This window comes from Nyctereutes procyonoides, unplaced genomic scaffold (genome assembly GCF_905146905.1).
Source record: "Nyctereutes procyonoides isolate TBG_1078 unplaced genomic scaffold, NYPRO_anot_genome, whole genome shotgun sequence".
Classification (NCBI taxonomy): Eukaryota; Metazoa; Chordata; class Mammalia; order Carnivora; family Canidae; genus Nyctereutes; species Nyctereutes procyonoides.
Window position 1 is genome coordinate 39,633,160 of NW_026575044.1, and position 23,105 is coordinate 39,656,264.

Genomic DNA, 23,105 nt, shown 5'->3' on the forward strand with positions numbered 1-23,105 from the left:
GTCAAAGGCAGAGTGCATTTTCTAAATACTGAAGGTTTATTGTTGGGGAAGAGGGGTTAAAGTGGCAAGTAATTGAGAATTCTGCCCTCCACACCCCCTGCTGCAACCATTGCCACAACCGTGATGCCAAAATGAAAGAAGCAAAATCAGAAGTAGTAGCCACTACGGCAGCAGCCACAACTGCCAGAGCAGGAAGAGACTGGAGATGAGGAAAATGGGATCTTATCAGACTACACAGCCCTCTGGGCCTTCCTCCCATGGCCCATGGGAAGCCTGGTGACCCCAAGTCAGCCCCAAACTGGAATTCACCTGCACGTCCACCATTGGGTGAATGGATAACTAAGTTGTTGTGTTTGCATACAATGGATACTATGCCGCAAGGAACAAACTCCTACTACAGGCAACCTAGATGAATCTCATAAACATGATGTTGAACAAAAGGAGCCAGACAAAAAAGAATGGAGACTCTCTTTACAGAGGTCCTCCAGTATCAAGGGGGCCAATGATTCTACCACAGCTGAGTCTCCTATCTCCTTCCTAGGGCAGAGGCTTGCTCTGGGGAGGCCGAAGCAACACGTATGGCCCACTGATCATGGTGGATGGGGGCCAATGCTGAAACTCCTTTTCCTGGATCAGGACAAAAAGGTCCTTCCAGAGGAGGCTTTCCCAAAGAGCAAAGAATACCCTTGAAATGTCAAAAGTTGGTTTCTTATCAAGAATATCTGCCCAACCAGAGGATAGATCCCAGGTTATGGAAGATAGATCTGACCACCCTCTCTGCTGACACTTTTCCAGAAAGGGCCACTGTCAATAGGAGGACCTCTGTGCCTTCTACCACCCAGGCTGGAAGGAGCCCTCTGTGACCTAATGGCTATATATTTCCTTGTGGCCCTGTGATAGCTATTCCACTCACCACTCTTATCAATGATACCCACCCCCATGGGTCACCCCCCGCATTTGGGGCCCAGAGTTGTGTTTCATCACTGGTCTGTAGTGTGCACTCCTTTTTTGATCCAGTTTCCAGTGACTTGCCTACAGGACCCAAACATTTTTCCTGTCACCTGCCTCCTGGATCTTATTTCCCCTCACCATCTGACTACTAAACAGAAAACTTATTCTATGCTCTTTCTTGTGCATGTGTCCACTTAGCTCCCAGCACTGCCCTTGATTCCTGAACGCCATGGAGCAATTTTCTACCATTTTTTTCTTCTAGCTGCTCATTTTAAGTCCTTTTTATGTGACATGTGCCCCCTCTCCACTCCCATGTTGCCGGCTGCTCTGTGAAACTCACCAGATTATCTGACCTGGGGTAAGTGTGGATGACTGATACAGAGCTACTCCCTGAAAGGCCACTCTTCCTGCTTTTGGATTTTGTAGTATCTGTGTCAGTAGCATGATCCCCTCTGCTCTGGTCTGTGATCACTGTGCTTTGTGAAACTGTGCGTTCCCTTGTGGCTTTTCGCAGCATCTGTAGCACTTTGTGATTTCCCAACAGTAGAGTAAGTTTTTCTGCCAAAAATGGTGCCCTCTGCACCCCGATGTTTCTAGCAGCCATGTCCACAATAGCCAAACTGTGGAAGGAGCCTCCGTGCCCATCGAAAGATGAATGGATAGAGAAGATGTGGTTTATGTATACAATGGAATATTACTCAGCCATTAGAAACGACAAATACCCACCATTTGCTTCGACATGGATGGAACTGGAGGGTATTATGCTGAGTGAAGTAAGTCAATCGGAGAAGGACAAACAGTGTATGTTCTCATTCATTTGGGGAATATGAATAATAGTGAAAGGGAATATAAGGGAAGGGAGAAGAAATGTGTGGGAAATATCAGAAAGGGAGACAGAACATAAAGACTCCTAACTCTGGGAAATGAACTAGGGGTGGTGGAGGGGGAGGAGAGTGGGGGGTGGGGGTGAATGGGTGACGGGCACTGAGGGGGACACTTGACGGGATGAGCACTGGGTGTTATTCTGTATGTTGGTAAATTGAACACCAATAAAAATTAATTTATTAAAAAAAATGGTGCCCTCTAGATTTTCTGCAACTCCCAATATGGAAGAATTGTGAAACTTTCCATAAGACTGCTTCCTTGGTCCTCCCCATTCTTCTCCTGGTGTTGGTTTTTCTGGATTTGAAAGAGCCCAGGAGATGCCCTTTAAAGCCTCACAGGCTTATGCCATGTCCTCTCCAGCCTACTTTAGTTACACTACATTATTGTGAGGCTACCAGTCCTTTTGTCTGAATCCTGTGCATCTCCACCCAGTCCACTTCTGGGTGGAACCTGGACAGTACTGTCACCTTATTCTCACCTTCATCCCCCACATCCCTGGCACTGGCTCTCTTTCATGAAAACGGCAGTGAACAGGTTCAGTTTTGAACTGGCCCTAAGGAAACGAGTCAGGAGTTGTGTGGGCAAGAGGGAGGGATGAAAGCCATTGGAGAACTGAGAATAATTAAAAAAAATTTTTTTAAGTAGGCTCCACACCCAACATGGAACCCAACAAGGGGCTTGAACTCACAATCCTGAGATTAAGACCTGAGCTGAGATCAAGACCTGAGTTGAGATAAAAAGTTGCATGCTTAACTGACTGAGGTACCCAAGGTGCCGAGAATAAATTTTTTTCTTTTTAACATTTTTTGTATAAGTAATAAATAACAAACAAATAAAAAGTAGGTTGAGGGGACATCTGGATGGCTCAGCGGTTAAGCTCTACTTTTGGCTCAGGGAGTGATCCTTAAGTTCAGGGATCGAGCCCCACATTGGGCTCCCTGAGGGGAGCCTGCTTCTCCTTTTGCCTATGTCTCTGCCTTTCTCTCTCTCTCTCTCTCTCTCTCTCTCTCTCTCTCTCATGAATAAATAAATAAAATCTTAAAAAAAAGACAAAAACTTAAAAAAAAAAGTTGGTTGGGGACAGTCTGTAAAGGACCTTATATGCCAAATCAGGAATTTGAATTTTATCCCAGAAGCAGGGCAAAGCCAATGGAAGCTTTCAAAATATTACCATAATTTGATTCTTTAAAAATAGAAGATAATTCTGACACTAATGTGAAAGTTGGATTAGAGACCAGATAAAAGGTTTCTGAAGTCTAGGAGGAGTTGATTAAAACTGTACATAATCAGGGATGGAAGGAACATAGAAGAGGAGCCCTTTAGGTAGGCAGTTAGAAATTCAGGACTCAAGCTCCGGAGTGGGAACTCAACAAACAAACCCTAGAAACAGACAGCTGCTACACAGATAACTGGTATTGGTACTGGTGAGATTACCTAGGGACTGCCATCACAGAGAAGGTATATAGAGTAAGAGTCAAGGGGGGACGTCTGAGAAACAGTCTCATTTGAGAGTCAAGCAAAGGAAGAGGAAAACCTCTTTTCAGATGAAGGAGCAGTAGGAGAATTAGGAAGGAAACCAGAAAACTATAAGGTTGTGAAGGCCAAGGGACAAGAGATTTTGGAGAAATGGGAGGTAGTCAACAGTTTCAACAGGTAGGGGAGGTCAAATAGGACCAAGAATGAAAATGTGCCATGTAGCAATTAGTCCTTCAAGAAGAGTGGTGAACTAGGACAGAAATCAAGAAGTAGCTGTTGGAAAGGTAGAATGGCAGGAAAGAGACAATAGAACAAGGGACACTTACAGGATGAGTTTCTTCCCTCCAAAGAAAGTGAGAGGTAGAGATACTGAAGAAAGGAGATGATTAATGGAATAAGGCCCTAGAAAGGTAGAAAAAGAAAGGAACAGATGGAAGACACACATCAATGTCAGAACTACAGGGCAGGAGCCTGGGTCCCTGATGATAGCAGAAATGCCTTACCAGCTGCAGAGAATTACTCCCAAACTTTCTGTGGCAAAGAAATAGACTTCTGACTTGGTATTTAGTGCTTCCTGTCATTTGCAGACAAATGTAATCCTGATACTGGAGAGAAGAGTGTTGAAAGAATAAGCAAGCCCCTCTCAAAAGCATTAAGACATGAAATAGCACAGTATGTTCTGAAGACAAGATCAGTCTGCAATTGCTAGACTATCAAAAGTGAGAGAGTGAGTGGTAGGAAAGGAAGATGAAAATGTAGACCCAGGTGTGAGGAGTTGAGACTGGATCCTATGGATAAAAAGTAGCTACATGAAAAGATGTTAAAGAAATTACATGTTCCCATTTCAGCTTCAAATAGATTCTTCTGTGGTAATCTGGAAGGGGCTCATGAGGCAGAATAGGATGTAGGGAGTGTGCTTAGAAATGTCTACTATAGTCCTGGTGAGAGATCATGATGCCTGCGTGCGTTCAGTTATAGTAGGATCACAGAGGATGGAAAGAACTGAGAAATACTTAGGAATTAAATCAGTAGGAATTAGTGATCAATAGCATGGGCAAATGATTCAGGGTGAAGCTTCGGTCTCTATCTTGCATTGCTTTTCTCCAACCCCACTGTTAGTACCTCAAATCAGGCATGCACTACCTTACATACTCATTCAGTAAATATTTATTGAGTGCCTTCTTTGTGCTGGGTCCTGCAGATACAGTGGTGAACAAGACAGAAATGGTCTTCGCTCTCCTAGATCTTAGGAATCTCACTGCTGAAAGTTTCATTTGTGATATCTCATTTAACCCTCCAAATATCATTTGATATAAGTATTACTATGTCTCCATCTTACAGATGAGGTCACCCAGTCTAAGAAAGTTTAATAATTTGCTTAAGATCACATGGCCAGCTAATAAGGTGGTGCCAGGAATCATACACAGATCCACCTTACTTTAAAGCCATGGTTTGGTTTGGTTTGGCTTTGCTCTATACCAAATGTGGACTCGAACTCATGACCCCAAGATCAAGAGTTGCATGCTTTATGAACTGAGCCGGACAGGTGTCCCTAAAGCCATATTTTTAATTACTTGACTATGTTCTCTCTCGTGCAATTACAGACCATGTGTTAAACACTATAACAAGGAATTCAGTGGTTTGGATGATTGCAGCCTCCTAGCTGGACATGCTTTCTGCACCTTCATGCTTCTAAAGTGCAAATTGGGGAGAATGGTGTTACCTCATCTAATTGAGGGCACTTGGAGGAAGATGAAGTTTTGTTTTTTTGTTTTTGTTTGTTTGTTTGTTTTGGGAAGATGAGGTTTTGAATGGGAGGTGATATACTCAGGTCTTAGATATATTGATTTTGAGATGGCTATGAAATATCCAAGTGGAGATGTCTAGCAGCAATGTGATAGACAAATTTGAAGGTTAGGGGGAAGCAGGGTTGGAGATAAAGCACTTGGCATCACTAGTACTTAGAAGTCAGTCAAATTAAGGCAATTACTGGGACTCTTCAGGAGCTCCTAGAAATAAGAGGAGCAACCTGTTAAGAAAAGGGCAGTTGGGTAAAGGCTTAAAGAGAGTAAAATAGATAGAACAATTGATAGAGAAAAAAAGAGAGGAACTCACCAAGGGTACTCAACTCAAAGATATAATTAAGTTGTATTTAGGGTTAGAGAGAATGAATTTATAGTTGAAATCGATCTGTGTGGTTGAGGGGTTTTCTCTAGCAGCAATAACCAACTCAAGAATAGGAAAACTTGCAAAAAATTTTATCATTTTACAAGTTCCTTTCTTTTCTCCCACTCAGATTTAAGACCTTGCCTGTGAGTTCCCAGAGCGCCCTGATTTTATCTTTGATCTGCTAATGAGCACTTGACCTATCAGGTTCTATTTAAGTTCACCTCCCCTTTGGACTTTGAAATCCTCAAAGTTCTTTGAGACTTTGAAAATTCCAAAGTTCTTTGTCTTTTGAAAACCTGTGTGGTGTTTTTTTTTTTTTAAATATATATAATCATTTTTATTTCCTATTATGTACTTATTTTTATCTCCAGGTTAGACTGCAGAGTGTCTGAGGGCAGGGATTGTGATTTTGCACAGTTTTGTAGGAACATCACTGCAGTTCAATGCCTTATACACAGTATTTCATTAAACATTTGTGGGATCAGATTGACTTCAATCTGAAAGCTGCAATGTGTAAACTAACCAACTATCTAATTCCATCAAGCAGTGATTTTTAAGTTTTCCAGACTTGGAATGAACAATCCTCTACTCTCAACCTTTCATTCTCTGTTTTTCATTAAGAGGTAGTTAGGACACCTCCACCAGGTATTTTAACATTTTGACTTTGGAGTTTGGACCTTACCAATAGCTCTCTAGGCTTTTTGACCATAGATGATCTACTAAGCATTTCTGGGTCTGCTGAGTCTGTGTTGGTAAAACTCAAAAAATTGGACCTGATGATTGAAGATGTCCCTTCTTGTTGTAAAATCCAAAGATTCAAAGAAAAAAAAAAGTGACCAGCAGCAAAAAAACCAAATAAAAATAAAATAATATCCAAAAATTCCATGACCCCTGGAAAACCTTTAGAACATACTTGAGAACACCGCCTTATAAAGCACAATTAAAACATGGATGCCAAAAAAAAAACCCAAAAAAACATGGATGCCAAGTGAAATAAATCAGAGACACAAATACCATATGACTTAAATTATATATGGCATATAAAAAACAAAACAAATGAACAAACAAACAGAAACCAGAAACAGACTCATAAATACAGAGAACAAACTAGTGGTTGCCAGAATGGAGGGGGTTGAGGGGATGGGCAAAATAGGCCAAGGGGATTAAGTGGTACAAACTTCCAGTTATAAAATAAGTCAAAAGGTGACTGGGTGGCTCAGTTAGTTAAATGTCCAATTCTTGATTTTGGCTCAGGTCAGGATCTCAGGGTTGTGAGATTGAGCCCTGCACTAGGTGTAGATTCTGCTTAAGACTCTCCCTCTCCTACTTCCTCAGTGCTCCTTCTCCCCCGCCCCCCAAATGCCATGTGCTCTCTCTCTCTCTCTAAAAAAATAAAAATAAAAATAAATAAGTCAAGGGGATGGAAAGTACAGATAGGGAACATAGTCAATAATATTGTAAGAATTTTGTATGATGACACATGGTAACTACACTTATGGTGAACATTTCATAATGTATACAACTGTTGAATCACTATGTTGTATACCTGTAATATTATATGTCAGCTATACTTAAATTAAAAAAAAAACCATTGGTGCCATGTTTCCTGACTGGAAAATGGCAAATAAATTCCTATCTCTATAAAGTTAGGCTACAATCTACAGAGCATATTACCTCTAAAATGAAGACACTGACATTTTACATTTAATTATTGTTTTAACTGCTGATTCAAACATTTAATAGATGCAAGATGTTTTTCAACAGGCTTATCCAAAAATCAAATGAAAGGGCACCATCGTTCACTTTGGTAGTAAAAAGAGAAGAAAGCTAGAATATGAAACACCATCTGAGATCTTATGTGTACCTTGGTAACACTTTCCTTTTTTTTTTTTTTTTTTTAGATGAGAAACCGAAGAGTGACTTACTCAAGGTTACAGAAGTACTAAATGGCAAGGCCGGTAGTAGAATCCAAGGCTTCCAGTCATATGCCTTTTTTTTTTTTAAAAAAACCAAATTGGTCAAAAATCTCCTGAAAGACAAAAACAGATGAAGGTGAAATGCCAGTTGGTTGAGTTTAAACAGAGACTCCACTTTGTTCTTTCCAGGTTCAATAATAAACAATTCTAGTGATTAGCATGAAGGGCTGGCAGATGAAACATTTGACTCCTAAACAAAAATATTTGTATTTTTGCACCACGGTTTGTAAATCAATTGTAAAAATTAAAGGAAACAGAAAACAGAGAATTAGCAAACCCAGAACTCAAATTTTCCTTCACTCTTTTGTAAGACAGAAAAAAACAAAACAAAATCCCCGTGGTTCCCTTCATTAGCAGCCAGGGTGGTGAGTCCCATTGTAAATCCCACATATAAAGGCTCATGGCTACCTGCAGAGCCTAGGAGTACCAATCACATTAGTGAAGACACCAGATGACCAAAGGAAGCAGTGAGGGTCTGGGAAAGCTAGTAAACAAAAGGCAGCATTCCAAATGAATGCCATTGCTAGAGTCTGCATTGTAAAATGCCTGGATTTGAGAACCCTAAAGCAGATTAGCTTAAGGCAACAAAAGATTCAAACAAGATACAAAGAGCTCATTTTGACACATTAAGAAATTGTCTTCATTAGATCATCAGGTGCTTAAGTGTAATTATTAAAAAAAATAATTCCACCTAAGTTGTGTTTGAAGAAGCTGTCCTAGAAGATACCTATACATGGTTCTTGAATATAACATGTTCGTGACCAAAATTCCTAAACCAGATATGCTGGCCTTTTTCCTTTTAATTTTCCTGACTTTTTGAAGGCCTGCAATGACTTAAAATTTGTTATACACACCATTTCAATATACCACTCTGCTCACGGACACTAGTACTTTAAACACCAACTAGGAAAACTTGAATCTCTCCAACTGTAAGTGATTTTTCTTCCATGTTGCTGCCTCACAAAGAAAATAAGTAAAACTTTTAAGTATGAATTGCCAAAATGAAAAGCAGCAAAACATCAGACCATGGTATAATTTCCTGGACATTTTCTATCACCTGTCATGCTAGTTTGGCTCTTGTTGCAAAGTTTAAACTCAAATACACATTAAATGCTTAAATTTGAAAATGTGGAAGGAAAGTCTTATTTATTTTCACGTGGAGGACCCTGATATTTGCTGCTGTTTGTTTTGTTTTGAGGGGGGGAGTTAGAGAATTATGTTCAATAAATTTAATAACTACCAATATTGTTTGCCAGTTTTATTTACTAGATATCCATAGTGCTAAGCTTAATAATGCTGATGTAAAGTAAAAATAATTACTTATTGAAAGTCCTGTAAGAAGACATGGTCTCTGGCAATATGTGTAGTACTGGATCGAATGGCCTTCCAGTCAACACTGTCAGATGAGCAGACCATCAATCAGTCTGAAATTTTACAAATGTATTTAAAGATCTCCTATCAATAGCAGATAAGCAGACAGGCAAGAACAGTTCTGATAAAGCCTATAAGTCAAATTTGAAGTATAATAATGAGAAGCTTTCCCTGTAATTTCTATTTGAAAATTAATATCTCATCATATCTCTTCAGTTTGATAAATAATCACCCCTCACCAAGAACACAAGTAGTTCAGGTCCCACTTTCTCTTGGAGAGATACTCCCTTTGTTTTGTCAATCCCTAACAGGGTCATAAGCAAGGCTTCACTGACACAGAAGGAAACAGTTCACACCTAATGGGCTGATGTCACCTGCAGCTTTTAAACCAGGTGAAAACTTTGACTTCATTTATATTCAAGTGAAAAAACATTGGAAGAGTTCTGTGAGTCTAAACTCCTAACAGCTTTCTGGCTTCACCTCTCCACTAGGTTTAAAAGTTATATAATCACAATAACATTATAATTAAACTTAAATTTTCTATAAAATTTATTTTAAAAATATAATCAATCACCCTTGTTTGACAGAAGCAAAAAGAAGTAGAAGAATAAAGAGACTGGTGGCTGAGCCACATTTCAAGTTTACTGCAGGCAAGGGGCACAACCTTCACCCCCAACCCCTTCAAACCCTCACTAGTGCTGTGGCTTCTCTAACCTTTTCAGTTTGGTCACATAGACAATGGCAGAAATATGTTCTATCAAATCAGTAACAGAGTATTTTTTCAGCTCCTTATTTGCTGACTGCATTCATGAAGTGTCTCCTTTCATTGTCTCATCTGTCCGTTCCCTGTCTCCTTGGTAGTTAAGCGACAGAACCAAGAATGGCCTAACCTATGCTGCTCCTAAAGCAGTAAAGACAAGTAGTGTGGGGAGTGAGAAATCTGATTCAAATCATGCTCTACTACTTTACAATCACATGGCTTGGGCTAGTTATCTGTAAAATGAGAATAATGTCTCCTACCTCATAGAGTTATAGTAGATACGGTATGGAAAGCACCTGGCATACATTAGGCATACAATCGATGTTAATATTCTTCCTTATTAAAAAAAATGTTAAGGGATCCCTGGGTGGCGCAGCGGTTTAGCGCCTGCCTTTGGCCCAGGGTGCGATCCTGGAGACCCGGGATCGAATCCCACATCGGGCTCCTGGTGCATGGAGCCTGCTTATGTCTCTGCTTTTCTCTGTGTGTGTGTGTGACTATCATAAATAAAAAATATTCTTCCTTATAGAAATCCCTAACTATAGGAAAAATTTTGCTTTTATAGAATTCTTTCATGTATATTATCTCAGTTAATCCTTATAAGACTACCACACTCAAAAGTAGCAAGGTACTCAAATGCATATTTTCTGCCACCAGAACCAACTTTTTTTCCTATTGGGCTACTATGTGAGGCACTCTAGCGATGGAGACCACAACATATCTCTATATCATCAGCTCCTGTGGGTAAAGATGCAGAGCATGGGTTAAAATGGGAGGGATCTTAGTAGCAAGCATATGAAGCAAAAACTAGATATACAATCAAACAAACCCACACTACTTAGTAGGGTAACTACCAAAGAGAAAATGCCCTTAAGGTTCATCAATAAAGTATCCTTTATGATAAAAAAAGGCAATAAGAATAAAAGTGAAACATAATTATAACATCCTAGGTGCTACAATTTTACAAGAATGTGATTATTTTACGTTGGTCACACACACAAAAAGTCCTTATGAAAATAACAGACCTACAAAACACTATCTTAGCCTAAGGTTGAGAAAGGTTTCCTATTGTCATTAGATGCAACCAATATCTACATTAACCAAGATTTCCTAAAAACACTTCAGAATTATGAGAGCTTTCATACATTTTACTTCCTTTAATCCTCACAATAACAACCTGAGATACATATTGTATTTGTTATGAGAATACAGACTCCAAAAGACTGAGTGACTTATTTGAGAAAGTGCTGATACCCAAACCTACATTCTTTAAGCCCTATATGTGCATTCTTTAAGCTAAGCCACACTATGTTCTCTGTAGTAATAGAAAAGAACATGTGAAATGGTCCAAATTGTAATCAAGACTGTCAATTAATACTCAGGAGAGAACTAACAAATGTTACATTGGTTAAACATGAGTTTGCTTATACAGATTGTAAATATCCTAATTAGAGACTTTTGAGGTCAGAATGATATTCATTGTTTAGGATTGAAAATAATTTTTTAAGTTATTCCTGGTCTACTACCGAAGTCAAACTAAAAGAAAATGTGATTCCTAACTCACTCCATTCTGATTATATACAATTAAGTTCTGAATTTACTATTTGCATTTTTTAAACTTCAAGTTTTCTAATAAGATAAATTTAAAGCTTGGGGTACAAGGGTGGCTCAGTCCGTTAAGCGTCCGACTCTTGATTTTGGCTCAGGTCCTGATCTCATAGGTTGTGAGATGGTGCCCCACATAGGGCTCTGCACTCATTGGGGAATGTTCTTGAAGATTCTCTCCCTGTGCCCCTCCCCCCATGAATGCATGTACATGCTCTCTCTCAAATAAATCCCTTTTAAAAAAGATAAATTTAAAGCTTAATTCAGAAAGACAAATTTTTATCCAGGAATATGATCTTCCCTCTTCCTTATTACTTTTCTTTCTATTACCTGCCCTGGTAAAATCTTTGTTGAGAAGCAAAATATAAGGAATTTTCTAATTAATGGAGTTGAGGTATGTGGACCAATGGTATATAAGTTGAAAGACAAAGTGCTTTTTATTTTGGGATAAAAAGTAAAAAACTACTTTCTCTAAGGAGAACCCAAAGAAGAATAACAGACAGAAACATGTGATCCCAGCTATAGATGGGGAAAATCAACAGTTAGGTGAGGTGGAGCAGTTTGTTCTGCCAACTTGGGTGCCCAGAGAGGCTCTTAAAGTCACTTTGCTAGCTGGATAGTATTGGTGGTGATGGTAGAAAGTGCTGAATGACAAATCAGGAGTCATAGTGAGGAAAAATAGAATGGGTCTTCTCATTTACTTCAGCAACTGTCACAGTATGGGCTATATTTGACCTGAATGTAACTAAATAGAAAATCTGGCTGGAACTACTATCTAATTTTTCTTGATGAAACCAATGTGCCAATTGAGACACCATTACAGCTCAGCATCATTTAGATCAGTGTTTCTCATGAAGTCTAGTTCAAGGACTGCAACAGAATCACCTAATGAACATATTCATCATGTAGATTCCCTATCCTCTCAGAGACTTATGACTCACCAGTTATAGATAAGGACTCTGGAACCTGCATTTTGAAAACCCTGGAAAGTGTTGCTAGATTTAGCAAATAGGCAACCCTAACTCCAGATGATTCTATGACATTAGAGTTTGAAAAATCACTTACTTGGAAAAAGTGGGGGGGACCAAAATTGTGTATGATTGTTATATGGGATGCTTATTTATAACAATTAGCCAGACACATTAAAAAGAAAGGAAAAAACTCATTGTTTTTAGGACTGGCTACTTGACTGCTTTGTGCTTCAAGCTCTCCCTCTGGAAGATGAAAACAAACCAATGATGGTGCCTACTAGGCCCCCGCCACTCTGGTTATGCTCAAAGAATGTACCCAAGAACACAAGAGAGTTAGAAAAGCCATTTTGTCATGACAACAGCCAATTGCTCCTGGGATAAGCATCACGTACACCCCCACCACTTTTTGGATGCCTGTGGCATTTGACCTTTACTTCTTCCTCTCAGACTGACTGGCCCTAGCAGGGAACCAAAGCATCCAAAAAAAAAAAAAGAAAAAAAAAGAAACATTATCAACTAGTTTTTTCACTGTAAAACCTAAAAAAAAAAAAAAAAAAAAAAAAAAATCAATTGGCACACTAAAAACAATCCCAACAATTTTCTAGGGAAATAACTGTTCTCATAATATCTTATAGAAATCATTTGGATGAAATATTATACTTAGCACCCTCTCCCCCACAAAAAACCCCAACTCTTCTAGGTTTTATATTCCACCCTCCACCCACCTCAGTAGCTTCTAACCAAGCTTTAAGTAATAGTAATTTGATTCCGTGTTACATGAAGGAAGTGTATCTAAAGGACATTGTGGAATGTTCAACTCTATAATAAGAGGCATCAAGCCTGTGGAATTCTGGTAAAGAAGACTGCAAATGACATTCCCATTTCATGGAAAAGTTAAACAGAAAATCTGCAGTATTATTAAATACCAATTATTAAAATAGTTCACTAGGGAAGGGATGCCAGAAGGGAGAGGAGTTCTGAGTAAGTGGTTTAGGAACATAGAAGGGTGGAGGTGAGGATAGAAAGACATATGGGGAGTCTGCAAAGGTAAATTTTGATGACTAGCGGTATCTTGGTGGTTAGTAAATGCCAGTGTGTTTTAGAATCACGGTACTGCTGCCTGTGACAGCCTGTTCTGAGTTGTCAAAGTCAGTGTATGCCATAAAGGTAAATTGAAAAATTAGTCACATTAAGAACTCACACATGGGGACGCCTGGGTGGTTCAGCAGTTGAGTGTCTGCCTTTCACTCAGGGCATGATCCTGTAGTCCTGGGATCAAGTCCTGCATCAGGCTTCCTGCAAGGAACCTGCTTCTCCCTCTGCCTGTGTCTCTGCCTCTCTCTGTGTCTCTCATGAATAAATAAATAAAATCTTAAAAAAAAAAGAACAAATAAATATAATCTGAATTGACATAAAGGAGACCCAGAAAAATTTGTTTGCCTCTTCTAGTTTTCTAGTTGTATCACTGGCATAAAGTCCTGCTGTCACTTTACTACTAACATATATGTGGAAAGGTAGGTCAAACATCATCTGATGTCATTTTCAGTATGAGAGCTTTGTTTCTATATAATGATATACTTGGGACTATTAAAATAGCTAGAGTCTTTCCTTATTATAATTACACAAGTCACTTCACAGAAGGAAGGAAGACACCTGATTCACACGACCAGGCACAGCCAAGGGAGCATGTGAACTTTCAACAGAAGAGGAAGCTTTGTACCAGCTGTGAAAAAGTAAAGTTTATTTTTCCATTTAGCTTGTTTATTTAGGTAAGAAGGAAGGAGACAGTGGCTGCTTCCCATTCCAAACTGCTCAGGCAACGACTTTTCTTTCTTCTTTATAAATGAACAAAGTTGGCTTACTGCAGTTTCCAGAGGGATCTGGAAAGGAACCAAGTCACTAATGATTATATTTCATCTGTAGCTAGTTTAACCTTTGAAACCTGCCAATCAACAGACATGACCAAGAGGCAAGGTCAATGCAGCCTTGCCCATCTAGCATTCTCTTATAGTTTAGATGGAAAACAATTTATTAAAGATATTATTTTAAGAAATACAAAGCACATTGTAGAGAAGATAAGCCAGGTCTTTATAAGATTCATTTAACAGCTGAGAAACCCCGAGGCTTAGGTTAGTTTATTTTCCCCTTTAATTATTGTGATTAAGCAGCACAGTGATAAAGCTTTTACATTTAAAACAAAATAATCAAAGGAAAACATCTTTTGTCCTTGATTCATCTATCTTTTTGTGTTATTTTGGTCTGACACACCATTTGTTTCTAGACTAAAGATCTTCTTGGTATATATTCAAAGACAAATGCTATCATTTTCACAAATTATCAAAACATTCTTCTTAATCTTAAAGATATTACATGCTATTAATAAATAATATAAAATATACTACAAAATAATCATTGATATTTTGATTATATATTCATTAGCAAAAAAAACAGGCTACAAAATATTAAATGGCTTTTCCCTCTTCATTTACACATCCATCTAAAAAAATACTTCCTTTTCTTCCCCCATAATATCCCCTCATCCTGCTTCTTGCAGGAAAAAAAAGAACACTATCACTAAGATTAATGGAGCATCGGTAAAGTATTTTAGGTACAAATGAGCCACTTTTATGTACTGCCAGAACAATTCAACAAGGGTTTAGAAGGAGAAAACCTGAAGTTCCTTTCCATTGAATTCATGCAGCTGGTGGTGATAAATTGATTGTTCTCCTTTAACAACAGGGTCAGAAAGACAAAGAAAGAAATATTTTCTATAACTGGCTATATTTTTAAATTAATTAGTAAACTTTTTTTCTTTAAATGCCCTATGTCATCAAGATGAATTACCTCCAGTTTTAATTAAAGCCCTGTCAAAGGTAAACTCATATTGCTAGAATGCAAGAGTGGCATAACGAGATGATTTCTCTTTAAGTAAGACAACATGCAAAATGGTCACTCTTTCTAAAGGAAGAAGAAAAGGGATCGCTGAACTACTTCTGAACTTCCATTTCCTGGGATTGTGTCTTAAACTTTGTGTGTTTCATGAAAATCATCACTTTGGTTTATCATCTTTAAAAATAACCAAAAATAAAAAAAACAAAAATAGAAGTGGTAATATATAAAATTTTAGATCCTGTGTGAAACTCAAGAATCCTAAATTTTGAACTTAAATCTGTTCTTCCAAGTGTTACTATCAAGTGTGAATTAAAGTAAGACTTACTTGGTCTTTGCTATGAATTCTCACAAAGATCTCAATCTGGCCCTACAATTGCTATAGTTACTGCAAAAATTACAATTGCTAGCATCAGCTAATATTTAATGCTAAATTTAAAGATTTTTTCATGCAATTGAATAGTTTATTTTTATTTAAAACCAAGTTGTAGCTACCATTTCATAGCAGTCCTGTTGGGGTCCCAAGAGAGGTAGGGAAGAAGTCTCTATAGAGTGGAGTAGTCACTGCAGATCTATTCTCAAGGCTCAGATGTAAAAGTCCGCCACTGGTGATACCATATCACAAAGTCACCAAAATAATACATCAGAGTGTTAATATTTAATATAATTAGTAAATGAACACATATGTATATGTGTGGGCTTGTGTGCAGCACATATATGTGCATGTATACATAGTAATGCCCCCTTCTAATAAACATCAGATTTCTGGGAAACCTCAACTACCTATCCTTGAACCAGTCAAGCACCTGGAAATAAGAGAAAAACAGTTTCCACAATGAAATAAAGAGAGAAATGTAACTATTTGTATTGTAAGTGCAGGCTCACCCTCAGGTATAAAACAAAATAGTGATTTACCAGAAACATGACACACTGGTTCCAGGGAGAAGTGATAACTCACCTAAAGAGAAGAGACTCCACATCTACAAAAAGTAGACAGTAATAAATAGAGAGAGTGTGTGAGAGTGAGAGAGTGTGCTACTCAGGCTATTTAGAATAGAAGCAAATAACCCTACACTAAATACTTCAATAGTCACTGAAGACATCATGGTAATTCACTGAACCAGAATAGCAGATCATTATAATGAGGGCCCTGAGTCAGTTAATGTGCATTATTTAAAAGGCAGAGTACTCAGTAATGTATTTTAGGTAGACCTTTCAATAGAATTTTTTTTTTTTAAGTTTTGAGGCTTCGGTTACCTGGAAAATAAAGTTATAGGAAACAACTTTATTATTGTTATGCTTTATGCGATGTATTTTGTCTCTAACTTTCAAAGGTTTTTCTGAATATTCATTTGTTATGCTCAGAGCAGTTTCAAGGAATGTAAATATCCTGCATATTATCGCTATTCACAACTGGATTAAGTTAGACAATAGTTGAAGTTTTTATTTTATTTTAATTTTTAAAAAATATTTTATTTATTTATTCATGAGAGACAGAGAGTGGCAGAGAAACAGGCAGAGGGAGACGCAGGCTTCCCATGGGGAGCCCAGTGCAGGATTCAATCTCAGAACACTGGGATCACAACTTGAGCCACAGGCAGATGCTTAACCATGGAGCCACCCAGGTGCCAGAGTTGAAATTTTTAAAGGATACCTTTTCCGATTATATTTGCCTTGTTAAAAATTGTGTTTACCAATTCATTGTAAAGCTATTGATGGTACTGCAGTGTCTCTTCTTCCATGTTACTATAACAAGCTTCCATTCCCGGGTGGCAATAAGTTATCACCTATTCTATCATCATGTGATTTTTAAAATCTAATGTACAAACTCAGGTAGGTATTAAGGCCTCTGAAGAGATTTGCATGAGGAGAAGGGGTTGCTGGAAACAAAAATTCTTGATCCATTAGTTATTTGTCAAACATCACAATGTCACGGATGTAACAGTCCTAGAGGATGCTTAGAAAACAACAGAAGAAGATTTCAGATCCTCTGAAATCTTTAACTCTCTTTCTTTGAAAAAAAATCTTCTGTCACAAGTCAGAAGGATAATGTCTCTTTTCACCCAATGAGAAAGCTGTTCTCACACGAGCATAATTAATCTTCTGACACCATGACAAAGAAATTCCTTAAAAGGATTTCTCTGATTTCCTCTCAAGACAGAAGACTGTCTTTATCCATCATCTGTCCTTCCTGATCCCTTCTTTTTGAATATCCACATCAGCAGAATTGTCCATCAGAAGAGACAGCAGGAGGGAAATCTCTGCATGATTGATAGGGCCCCAGTGCTCTGCAGGCTATTTAAGTGCAAGCATCTATTGTTGCAAACTTACTTTACAGCAGTTAAACAAATATAATAGTCGCCAATTCAACCATTGTGCAGCTTAGACTTGACAAAAACTAGTAAGTGAGGTTTGTTAATGACAAGGCACCAATTTAAACTTTGCAGATAAGTTGGCCTAGTGTCTATTTAGAAAAAAGAATATTCTCAGTCATGAAACAGTATAGGTATATTAGAAAGTATTGTATACTATACTGTATGTAGACGGACATTCCCATTAAAAAACAAGAAAAGTCTGAAACATTTTTATCCTAACAGTTACTCGGTACTTCTTACCTATATCATGGTGATTTAGGAAAACAAAAAATAAAAAACAAAATATTGCACTATGTTACCATCCAAAAGAATGAGGTATGTCAAAGAAGAAAGTGGTACCAACATTCTCTTAAAGTTTTTTTTCAGACTCATTGTAGTGAAGTTTTTTCAAAGAGAGATTTGAGGTATATTCAGGTACCCCCATCTATGAAGAAATGGAAGGCCATTTGAGATTTCTCCTGAGGATCTGCTACTTCCTTGGGCAGAACTAATGAACAAGAGCGCTATAGGTTGGTTTCAAATGGAGGAGCAAAGCACACTGGGCAAAGGCCCAATCCACAGAAAATGCAAGCCTGTCTCCACTTTCAAAGCCATCTACACGAAATGGAAACAGATCTAGAAATCTCACTAAGCTGTGGTAAAAGCACACCCAGTATCAACAGTAGAGGTTACAGCATGCTCTGTGTTCTTTATAGATGCTGCCAAGAAAGGCCACTTGGGCCCAGACACTAGGACACACTGACACCATGTGTTCTGTTTGCACCACAATGACCTTGACTACTCAGTTCTGGACACACCCTGTGAAAATATTTGTTTATCCTTCCAATCCCCAAACAGTGAGGCCAGCCCTCACAGGCCAGGGCCCCAACTCATTGGTGCTTCCCTTGGTATGGTTAGGACAGATTGTCACTGCCCGACCTACCATGGGGCTTCTTCACCATTGACCTGCCTTCTCCAGCCAAGGAGAACAACTGATGGCTGACCCACATGTTCTGTCTGCGATGAGCAATGTGGTTTTGGTTTTCCTTAAATTACAGAGTTAAATTCAAGATTGATTTTTATCCGTTTGAAGATTTAGGGGAAAGGAAATATATCCAGGACAAAGACCTAGGAAAATCTGTGGTAATGAGGGACGCTAAGCAGTTTAAAAGTAGAATATATCACAGAGTTTGAATGTAGAGAAGCTGGCAATCAATTGAGAACGAGCTGGTAGTAAAAGTAACACAGGAGAGAGAGCCAGATGGGGAATTCAGACATACAGCTCAGAGGGGTCTCTGATGTGTTCCCTCAACAGTCGAGGACCCAGAAATCTCCCCAGGGCTTACATCACCAACAGTTCCACATTGTCAGTTAACAGTTCTTTTGTGAATGGCTTGTCTTCCCAACAGGATTGTGTGTGTGCTGGGGCAGAGGAGGGTGGGTGGAAAGAACCAATCCTCATTGTTTTTGTTTGTCTATTATACATCCTATGGCACCTTGTTAAGATCAATAAACACTTTAGCTAGTTAGAATGGAAACTGAGTAACAGGCTATTAGTTCTGCCCAAGGCCAGGTGTGTAATATCTGGGAAGGGAACCTTGAGATTAAGTACAAATTCAAGAGGAACACAGTCTTGCCTATAACGATCCTTGGAATTAAACTCTTGATAAGAAACACTCACCAGTATATATGGGAAATCTCTGTACCTTCCTTTTAATTTTGCTATGAACTTAAAATTGCTCTAAAAAAATTCTTTAAAAAAAAAAGCCAAAACAGGGATCCCTGGGTGGCGCAGTGGTTTGGCGCCTGCCTTTGGCCCAGGGCGCGATCCTGGAGACCCGGGATCGAATCCCACGTCGGGCTCCCGGTGCATGGAGCCTGCTTCTCCCTCTGCCTGTGTCTCTGCCTCTCTCTCTCTCACTGTGTGCCTATCATAAATAAGTAAAAATTAAAAAAAATATTAAAAAAAAAAGCCAAAACAAAACAAAGCCTAATGGTGCTCATAAAAACTCAGGGAAAAACAAACATTTCATTCTTTTGCCCTTCAGAGATGTCTTTATAAGACAAGGATCAGTTGTAATGTGGTCCATTACAAATATTTAACACTAATTGTGTTCATAGAACTGACTTTGGATTAAGAGATACACTCACTGGATTCCAGCTCCCCTGTTTCAGTGGGTGCACATGATTCAGCTTTTCTTTGCTTCAGTTACTTCATCTGTAGACTAGTTATAATAATGGTGCCTATACATTACAGGGCATTGTAAGGATTAAATGTAAATCCTGGCATTTGGCAAGCACTCAGGATGTAATAACAGATGATTATTCATTCGTTGTTGCGCTTTCCCCCCATCATTCACACAGCTCTCTGAGTACTTCCAGCTATATTTCTGGGAGTTTATCTTGACATACACACAGACACACAGGCGCACACACACACACACACACACACACACACACGATATAGTAGCCTTTGGTGCTAAAAAAGGAGTAGCCCAATAAATTGAGCTAAATGGATACTTCTGAATGACTGAGAGAAAAGAATGAGGAAATTAAGCATAACAAGCAAAGAACAGGGCAAGCCAGGGTGACATGGGGGCTGGAAAAGGACAATTTCTCAGAACACTATTTGAAGTATTGCAGGCTTGTATGTGCCACACTCTGCCTCATCCAGCTCAGCCTCACCATCTGGTATCCTGGTTACCTCCACACTGTCTTCAGATTGGGGTCTTACTGGGATACACAAAGCACAGTTTGTACTTGTTTTCATTTCCACCGAATTCAATGAATTCTTATTTTGTTCCTATAGTTGCCAAGCTTTGCTACAGACACTGAGGATACATTTGTGAATAAGACTAGCATCTAGGGACACCTGAGTGGCTCAGTCTGTTAAGCGTCTGCCTTCAGCTCACATCATGATCCCAGAGTCTTGGGATCAAGCCCCACATCAGGCTCCCTGCTCAGTGGAAAGCCTGCTTCTCCCTCTCCCTCTGCCACTCCTTGTGCTTGTGCTCTCTTGCTCTCTCTCTGTCCAATAAATAAATAAAACCTTAAAAAAAAGGCTACCATCTAGAAGTTGACAGCTCAGAAGGCCTTCCATGACAGTGAGAGCACACATGGTGCAATAGAGAGCATATGGTATAATAAAGAACATACATGGTGTAATAGAGAATATACATAGTGTAACAGAGAACATACATAATGCAATAGCATACAGTGCAACAGAGAACATACATGGTGTAATAGAGAACATACATAGCATAATAGAGAACATATATGACATAATAGAGAGCATACATGGTGCAACAGAGAACGTATATAGTACAATAGAGAGCATACATAGTGCAACAGAGAACACACATGGTGTAACACAGAATACACATGGGGGTAATAGAGAACATACAAGAAGCCTGGATGGTAGTGGTGCTTGGGACTTCAAAGACGAACAAGAGTTTGCATGTCTGAGTCCTAGAATGCATGAAGACAGAATGGCAGGAAGTTACATTAGAGAGTGAAGTGACATTAGAAAAGCAATCAGGCTTTTAAAAAATGTTTTTTAACAGATAAAAGTGAGTCATTAAAGATTGCAGGTAAAAGAGTAACATGATAGAATTTTTTTTCAAGAAGATAATTCATGGGGCCAAATGGAAGACACTGGAATCAGAACAGGAAAAGGAGTCAAACCCCAGAGAGCTTGGAAGGGGATGATTAAAGTGGTCTGGCAAGAGACAAGGAGGAATTAACAAGGACAGTGGAGATGAGATATCATTTATTTGACTTATGCAGGTTCCCAAATTGGCAGGGTTTAGTGACCCACTGGACACGGGATATGAAGAGGGGAGGAGAAGCCTTCAATAAAGGGGATGTTTCTAGTTGGAGCACTTGAGTACATGTTATGCCATTAATTTGGATGGGGGTAGTAAAGGAAGTGCTGCCCTGTTACTATGTGTTTGAATTTGTAGAATCACATGCCTGAAGGCCTTTTGTTTACCCTATGTCACTTAACACCTAGACCCTCCAGGAGAGAATTTAAGAATAGATTGAAATCTTAGAAAAAATAATATTTTCAATTTGTTTTTAATAAGGTATTCTTTTATTTCTACTTCCGTACCAAATGAATCCTATGGTGCCCACTATAAATTCTAATTGTTAACATCCGTCCCAGAAATGCGAAGTTTCATGATTTACTCCATAGCTGAATGGCTCAATGGGTTTTGTGGCTAGACCAGTCTTTAAGTATGAGACAGTGAGGTGAAAAAAGAAAAAAAGAAGAGCAGACATCTGCCAAAAGGCTACATGTGCCAAATGGGAAGTGAGAGCACATTTAGAGAGAGGAAAAAAAAAAAAAACAACAACAGCTGGTTAATACTTCTATTTTACTACTAGCAAAGTTTCTAAATGGGAAGAACTTATTTAATGATCAGTTTCATATATTTGAAGTCCAGGTCAAAGAGAACACAAATCCTTTTTAGAAGGTAGTAGCCATCTTATCCTCCTATTACTGTTTTTTTAGCATCTATTATATCAGATGAAAAGATGATTTGTATTAACGATTAACTACAGCTTACAAATGTAAGTGAAATTAATATAACATTTTAATGAAAAGTTATTTGGTTTATTCACTAAACTATATGACTACCCAGCAATTCACCTTCTTAAAAAAATTCTATTAAGTTTTTAATTTTAACTCCAGTATAGTTAACATTAGCTAACTATCCAGTATAATATTAGTTTCAGGTGTTCAAGATAGTGATTCAACAATTCTATCCATCACTCAGTACTCATCAGGATAAGAATGCTCTTTAGTTCCCATCCCCTATTCCTCCCACCCCATATCCAAAACCCATTCCCTCCCCCACCTCCCATCTGGTAGCCATCAGTTTGTTCTCTATAGTTAAGAGTCTGTTTCACTTTTATAAAAAGAATATAAAATTACTACTGAAAGTGAAGAAGGATTGTGGACAAGGTAGTTAGAGCTCAAGCAGTCAGCTTTCTTTTTTTAAAAATTTATTTATTTAAGTAATCTCCACACTCAATGTGGGGCTCAAACTCACCACCCAAGACCAACAGTCACATGCTCTTTCCACTGAGCCAGCCAGGTGCCCTAAGCAGTCAGCTTTCTTGGACCATGAAGCATCTTTAGGAAAGAAAGCTATACACAGAGGAGCAAAAAGACAGAAAGGGTCCAGGTCCCTCACATCACATGTCACCATCTCAGCCCTAGATTAGCGTATGCCAGAAATAGTTTCCTAGAGCAGAAAAGTGATGTAATTCCCCCTAGACACATTTTTGATTATAAGGGTTAAAACAAAAATCTATTTTCTGGTTGATTTTTAGACAAAATTTGCCAGTTATATGAAATTTCCAGTTACCTGTTATTTTATCATATGAATAATGCCTTTTCATATTTAATCAAGATATAACTTGAGCACCTGGGTGGCTCAGTGATTGAACATCTGCCTTTGGCTCAGGTCGTGATTCTGGGGTTCCGGGATCAAGTCCCACATCAGGCTCCCCGGGGGGAGCCTGCTTCTCCCTCTGCTTATGTCTCTGCTTCTTTCTCTGTGTCTCTCATGAATAAATAAATAAAATAAAAAAAAAAAAGATATAACTTTCCTCTAGGAGCCACATGGTACTGAAGAAAAAGATATATCTGCATTCAACCTCCCACAAACCAAACTCTTATGCAGCTTTTACT

The 23,105-nt window shown here is 38.6% G+C and overlaps 1 protein-coding gene and 1 pseudogene across 1 annotated transcript in view; one reads left to right on the plus strand and one right to left on the minus strand.

The window, feature by feature from the left end:
- GREB1L (GREB1 like retinoic acid receptor coactivator) overlaps nt 1–7,511 on the minus strand; it is a 156,855-nt gene extending 149,344 nt beyond the window's left edge. Inside the window, exon 1 of the mRNA XM_055323629.1 lies at nt 7,407–7,511. The gene's annotated coding sequence lies outside the window, so the exon portion shown is untranslated. The remainder of the gene's footprint in view (nt 1–7,406) is intronic.
- On the plus strand, nt 124–868 carry LOC129508663 (proline-rich protein 3-like; annotated as a pseudogene).
- Nucleotides 7,512–23,105: the final 15,594 nt, after the last annotated feature.